Genomic DNA, 7,243 nt, shown 5'->3' with positions numbered 1-7,243 from the left:
CTGGTGTCTGCCTCTTCCCCATGCAGCCCACATGCCTCCAAGGACATTGATCTCAACTTCAGCTTCAGGAACTAGACTGATTGGCTAAGAATAAGCCATTCTCCTGGGCAGTGGTCAGTTTAGGAGCTGCCTTGGAATGTACTTTGGTCAATAAGAGTCAGGAAGAGGCTGGAAGAGAATTCTGACTTGTAGGACATTTCTCATTCTTCTGGGAATGCTTCAAGAATGGACCTCTCAATTCCTCTGGACATTTCATGTGTAGAATATAGTCTGGACGGGATGCAACAATTTTGCAGCCAAATCCTAATAAAAAAGCAATGAATAAAAGAAAAACTAGGGTCTGGGAGCAGCAATGTCTGTGATGTGCTCTAGGAGAGCCAGGGAGGGCAGGCCAGACTGGGCCGCAAATGTCACATGCCCTGTACTTTGAACTGTGATGCATACCTATGCTCGCTATGTCACATTTCCTGTGGCCTTCATAGTTAGGGCTATGGATGGGATGCCACCTGGAACAGTTCATCAGGGAAAAGGATCCCAGGCCTGTGGAGGAGGAGAAGAGCATCTCAGAGCACTGGGAGGATCACAAACTCCGTGAGTTGCTTGGCAAGGAGCACACCCAGGTGATGAGCCTTAAGGGCAAGCTGGAATTTTCCCTGAAGGTGTCCTTAGCAGAAATCGCCCAGAAAAGAATTAATGGAGGACACAAGGCCCTTTGGTCTTACTGTGGGCCACGACTGGTCCTGCCACTGTGTCCACCCAGCCCCAGAATTCACCTCTGATCTGCTTTGTTGCTCACCCTGGCCCCTCCCACACCTCACAGCCACACACACACTGGCTGCTCCTTGATGGCAGGCAGAGCCAGCAGCAGCTGAGGGCCAGGGAAAAGGAAGGCCCTAGAGGGTTCTGGCTGAAAACTGCATCTGTTGTATAGTGGCCACAAATGTTCAGGCTTCCAAGCCTATGGGTGCACTGTGGGGAAGAGTGTTATGAAATGCACACTGGCTGTCAGTCTCCGTGGGAAAGCAGTTTGGCCTCAAGGGAGAATGGATGGGATGTGGGTGTTGCCTTGAGAAGGGATAGTTACTTGTCTATTTTCAGTTTGCAATGGGAAGAGTTCAAAAATCCATCTGACCAGGCATGGTGGCTCATGCCTGTAATCCTAACACTTGAGACAGTTGAGGAGGGAGGATTGCTCAAGCCCAGGAGTTTGAGGCCAGCCTGGGCAACACAGGGAGACAGACCACATCTCTAGAAAAAATACAAGAATAGGCCGGGCGCGGGGGCTCAGGCCTGTAATCCCAGCACTTTGAGAGGCTGAGGCGGGTGGATCGCCTGAGGTCAGGAGTTCGAGACCAGCCTGGCCAATGTAGGTAGTGAAACCCCGTCTACTAAAAATATATATAAAAAGAAATTAGCTGGGTGTGGTGGCAGGCGCCTGTAATCCCAGCTACTAGGGAGGATGAGACAGAAGAATTGCTTGAACCTAGGAGGTGGAGGTTGCAGTGAGCCAAGATTGTGCCATTGCACTCCAGCCTCAGCAACAAGAGTGAAACTCTGTCTCAAAAAAAAAAAAAAAAAAAAAAAAATGCAAGAATAGGCAAGTGTGGTGGCACATGCCTATGTAGTCCCAGCTACTAGAGAGACTGAGGTGGGAGTATCACCTGAGCCCTTGGGAGGTCAAGGCAGCAGGGAGCCATGATGGCACCATTGCACTCCAGCCTGGATGACAGAGGGAGACTCTGTCTCAAAAAAAAAAAAAAAAAAAAAAAAAATCTACCTGGCTCCCTTCACTAGTTTGCCAAAAAATTTAAATTGAATTACTCCAGACTTACTACATAAACCATCTTTCAGTATGTATCTCGTCAAAGTGGGTAAAATAATACTTATATAATGATGTAATTTGTCTTTAGAAGCAGTGTAAAAATGACTTGCAAAATAGCTGTTAAAAAAATATTGAAATCTATTATTCAGTTTTCTCAAAGAAATATACATTTTAAAGTTATTGACAATTTCAAGATTAATTATCTTCCTGAAGGGAGATAACAATAGAGAGCAATTATAGCTAGGAGTTGCAAAACAAAGAATTTATGATTTTTCAATTATTGCTCTATGTGTGTGGTTATTGTTTTACCTTTTATTTAACAGTAAGTTGTGTTTAACATAATCTGATTCTTTGACACTTTAAAGATCTGTCAAGTACTTTTGTCACTGCTTTTGCCTTGGTTTTTGCTTTTGGATTGCCTATTCCTAATTAACAGAAGCTTGAAGTCTCTGGTTTGGAAGTGAATTCAAACCAGAATTGTTGTTTAATAGTGGGACACTGAGCAGTTGACACTTTGCTGGGCTAACACCTTTTCAACGAAATGATTACATCTATTGCACATCAATCACTTGACATAACCAAAATAAAACCAGCTAAATTAAAATAAAATTTAAATAAATTAAAATAAAAATTAAAAAGAATGATCTAGACTTTTTTTCTTGTGGTCAAACAGATCGCTACTGTGAAGAAGTGGGTTAATGACTATCAACATGTACCTGGGTATGGCTTATATAATAAATAATCTCATCTTTATGCAAGAATGTGGTGGCTCCTGCAGAACAACAAAAACCTGAATAACAGGTTCTTGTAAGGGCCAGGTTTCCAGGGCTGGACAATAGGAGAATCATTTAGGATAGATTTTAGTTTAGATTAGGACAAAATCCTAGACCAAAAGACTGAAAAGATTGTTTGGGTACTTGAACAGTATCTTGGAACCAAAGAAACTGAATGTGAAAATTTATTATTAAAAAGTCAAAACCAAACCAGTAGCGGCTGATTCTAAGGCCAGTCTTTCACTCAATTCTATGTATCTATGATTACCTAACAAACACAAGGTCCTCGCCAGTAGACTAGAATCATCACTGTCTCTAGAACTGTGTTCATATTGAATGCTAGAAGGCTGTATTCAGCCTGTGCTGATATAATCACATAAAATGCAAATGGAAAGTCAGAATGGGGTGAGGCAGAGGCTTACTGCCTTTTATAACGTATGCCATGCCATACGCATACTTCATAGTGTTGGAATTAAATATATACATGCAAGCATGCAAACAAGAGACCCCAAGGTTCCTCTCAAAATCTGGAGGTGGGAAGGAAGTGAGCCAACTGGCAACCATCTAGAAGACAGTCAGCTATTCACAATCAAGGACACTCTCTTGTTCATAAATTCTCACCCTCACCCCAGAAAAAGTTTACATTGTATATACCATATTGTTTTTAACTATTACTCCTTTTATGCCCTTTGGGGGGCCTAATACATTTTTTAAATTAAACATAATGTTTAAGTAACTATGTCTAAATAACAAAAAATACATGCAATTTTAGATAAGACGGTGTCACAGAATTACCAAAGCTTCTTGTTAGGAATAAATAAAGTACATTTAATGGACAAACATTCACTGAGTATCTGTAATGTGCAAAGCACTGTGTAAGGCCATCCCAGGTGTGAAGAAACATCAAATAAGACAGACACGGTGCCAGGCACAGTGGCTCACGCCTGTAATTCCAGCACTTTGAGAGGTCGAGGTAGACAGATCACCTGAGGTCAGGAGTTCAAGACCAGCTTGGCCAACATGATGAAACCCCGTCTCTATTAAAAATAGAAAAATTAGCTGAGTGTGGTGGCAGGCACCTGTAATCCCAGCTACTCGGGAGGATGAGGTAGGAGAATCGCTTGAACCCAGGAGGCGGAGGTTGCAGTGAGCCGAGACCGCACCATTGCACTCTAGCCTGGGTAACAAGAGCGAAACTCCATCTCAAAAAAAAGTAAAGCACCTAATCAAAACCACAATGAGATACTCTCTCATGCCAGTCAGAATGGCAATTATTAAAAAGTCAAGAAACCACAGATGCTAGTGAGGTTGCAGAGAAAACAGAATGCTTTTACACTGTTGGTGGGAGTATAAATTAGTTCAACCATTATAAAAGACAGTACAGCAATTCCTTAGAGATCCAGAAGCAGAAATACCATTTGACCCAGCAATGCCATTACTGGGTATATACCCAAAGGAATACAAATCATTCCATTATTATATAAAGATACATTCATGAGTATGTTCATTGCAGCACTATTCACAATAGCAAAGATATGAAACCAACCCAAATGCCCATCAATGATAGACTGGTATATATACACTATGGAATACTATGTGGTACATATACACTGCAGAATACTATGCAGCCATACAAAGGAATGAGATAATGTCCTTTGCAGGGACACGAATGGAGCTGGGAGCCATTATTCTCAGCAAACTAACACAAGAACAGAAAAGCAAACACTGCATGTTCTCACTTATAAGTGGGAGCTGAACAATGAGAACACATGGGCACATAGGGGGAACAACACACACTGGGGCCTATCAGTGGAGCAGGGGGAGGGAGAGCATCAGGAAGAATAGCTAATAGATGCTCAGCTTAATACCTGGGTGATGGGTTGATCTGTGCAGCAAACCACCGTGGCACATGTATACCTATGTAACAAACCTGCACATCCTGCACATGTACCTTGGAACTTAAAAGTTGAAGGAAAAAAAAAAAAGAAATGAGTAAAGGCCCTGACACATGCTGAAGTACTCAAGAGGGAAATTATCATCATATCTAGAATTTGCTCTAAAATACTAAAGAAAAAAAGGTACTTGGAGGTAGAGGAGGAGCAACAGATGAAACAAGACTAATCATCAGTTGGTAATTGTTAAAGCTGGGTGATTAGGAACATGGGCATTCAAGTTTCGAATGTATTTGAAATTTTCCGTAACAAAAAGTGAAAATAAATATACACACTTAAAAATAGCACATAAAATTACTACAACAACAAGCCTGACAACCTGGACCACACCATCTTCACTCATTATAGAACTGCTTTCCTTGAGAATCATAAGAAACCAAGTCTATTTGTTTGAGCGATGTTGTCAGGGATGCTGTGTATCCTATCCCACTGGCTTCCATGAGGATCCACATAAAAATACTTTTTAGGTCTTTATGCCAGGACAAGCTGCTGTAATTACTCATTTCTAAGTTATGCACTCTGTGAATCTCATGTTTCTCTTTACTCTGCAATCCACTTTATAGTCCCTAGTTCTAGAGATCACCAATGCCCACTCAATCCACAATTTTACTGCAGTTTAATCGTGACCTTGCCCTGTGTATCTCCATCTGGCTATTTATTTGTATCCTCTAAAATACCCTTTGTGTCCAGGTGCAGTGGCTCATGCCTGTAAATCCCCACTTTGAGAGGCCAAGGCAGGTGGATCACTTGACGCCAGGAGTTCCAGACCAGCCTGGCCAACATAATGAAACCTTGTCTCTACTAAAAATACAAAAATTAGCCAAGCACAGTGCTGCGTGTTTGTCGTCCCAGCTACCAGGGAGGCTGAGGCACAAGGATTGCTTGAACCCAGGAGGCAGAGATTGCAGTGAGCCGAGATTGCACCACTGCACTCCAGCGTGAATAACAGAGCAAGACTCTGTCAAAAAAAAAAAATCCTTCTTTATAATGAACTGGTAAATGAGTTTCCCTGAGTTCTGTGAACAGCTCCTGCAAATTAACCATATCTAAAAACGGGGCCATGGGAACTTCAACTTGGAGTGGATCAGCCAGAAGTTCCAGAGGCCTGGACTTGCGACTGGTGTCTGAAGGAGGGGGCAGTTTGGGGACTGAGCCCTCAACCTGTGGAATCTAAAGCTATCTCCAGGCAGAGAGTGTCACATTTGAATTATAGGACATCTAGCTAGTGTCTGCTACTTGGCATGTGGGGAAAAAAACCCACTCATTTGGTCACGAACTTGATGGCTATTGTAGAGTGAAAGAATAGAAAAAAATCTCAGTGGTTTTTTTTTTCCTCTCACAGGGGGGAAGTTACAATAATCCTTGCAGTGTTTCAATGGAATTTTAGGTATCAATAGAAACTCATAGTTTTTACTAGATAAATAGATACCAGTGGGTGTGGGTGTGTGTGTGTGTATTATATAAATATCTATATATCATATAGATATAGATATACATACACATACATATATCTCTTCGGAATTAGTTTCCTATAGGTACTGTAACAAATTAGCACAAACTTAGTGGTTTAAAACAGTACAAATTTATTCTTTTACAGTTCTGGAGGACAGAAGTCTAAAATCAAGGACCTCAGAAGAGAATCTGTTCCCCTCCTCTTTGATTCTTCCCTCCCTCTCATAAGAACCCTGTGATTATACCAGGCCCACCCAGATAAACCAGGGTAATTATCTTAAGATCCTTAACTTCATCCACAGAGTTCCTTTTGAATGTAAGGTAATATATTCACAGGTTCCAGGATTAGGACATATGAAGGCATTTTTCTTTTTTTTCTTCTTTTTTTTTTTTTTTTTTTTTGAGATGGAGTCTCGCTCTGTCACCCTGGCTGGAGTGCACTGGTGCAATCTCAGCTCATTGCAAGCTCCACCTCCCAGGTTCATGCCATTCGCCATTCTCCTGCCTCAGCCTCCCAAGTAGCCGGGACTACAGGCACCCGCCACCACTCCCGGCTAATTTTTCGTATTTTTAGTGGAGACGGGGTTTGGCTACCAGGATGGTCTCTATCTCCTGACCTCGTGATCCATCTACCTCAGCCTCCCAAAGTGCTGGGATTACAGGCGTGAGCGACTGCGCCCAGCCAAGGGCAGCCACTTTTCTATGCACCACAATGTGTGTGTGGAGGGGGGGGAGATATGTATATATACACACACCTGTATATACATATATTCCCCAGTCCTCACTCTTCTAGGCTGAGAAGACCTAGAAGCCATGGTACTCACTGGCAATGAGCACACTGCTTCCCCAGTTCCTGATTTCTAAATACCATACTCCAGCAACAGGAACCAGAGCTCCTTAGAGACATGGTTGATTTTAGAACGGGGGCAGGGAAAACATAAGGTTAGTCAGAATATCTTTTTCTAACAGAAAATGAGAAAAGGCTCTAAGCACCAGGGGGACATGTAAAAAGAACACAGGAATCAGCTTGAAAGGTTATCCCCTGGTCAAATCTTGTACAATTTAAACATCAAAATAAACAGCATTCATAACAGATTATAACCCATAGGATAAAATAAGAATCCAAGAATTCATAGTATTATAAATAAATAAATAAATAGGAGAAAAAGGGAGAGCTCTTTCCTACAATAAAATGACTAATAAATGTAGGAGGAATTATGGTATCGGAAACTCACCATAAAAGT

At 41.8% G+C, this 7,243-nt stretch overlaps 1 pseudogene; it reads left to right on the top strand.

Annotated features, from left to right (window-relative positions):
- The first annotated feature begins 352 nt into the window (after nt 1–352).
- LOC112605346 lies at nt 353–694 on the top strand (annotated as a pseudogene).
- The last annotated feature ends 6,549 nt before the right edge of the window (nt 695–7,243 follow it).

Source organism: Theropithecus gelada, chromosome 13 (assembly GCF_003255815.1).
Source record: "Theropithecus gelada isolate Dixy chromosome 13, Tgel_1.0, whole genome shotgun sequence".
In the NCBI taxonomy this organism is placed as follows: domain Eukaryota; kingdom Metazoa; phylum Chordata; class Mammalia; order Primates; family Cercopithecidae; genus Theropithecus; species Theropithecus gelada.
This window is presented reverse-complemented; position numbering and strand designations above follow the sequence as displayed.